Here is a 232-nt window from a genome sequence, read left to right on the forward strand (position 1 = left end):
TCGGAAGAGAATGTGATAAGTTCGCCAGCTGGCACTGAGTCTTCCGGTGCGACATGCAAGCTGCACACCTGTCTGGCTCTCTTTTTGAGTGCCCGGACCGAGTCGTTGCAGTCCTCAGGCGTCCCCAGTATCATGGTTATCCGTCCGCGAGCCGGTGAGCCAGCACGCTGCGGTCGTTGCCCTCTCTGTCTTTTCGGTGGTCCCGGCAGTTCTCCCTCTTCATCGTTATGCC

This window comes from Capsella rubella, unplaced genomic scaffold (assembly GCF_000375325.1).
Source record: "Capsella rubella cultivar Monte Gargano unplaced genomic scaffold, Caprub1_0 scaffold_3, whole genome shotgun sequence".
Taxonomy (NCBI): domain Eukaryota; kingdom Viridiplantae; phylum Streptophyta; class Magnoliopsida; order Brassicales; family Brassicaceae; genus Capsella; species Capsella rubella.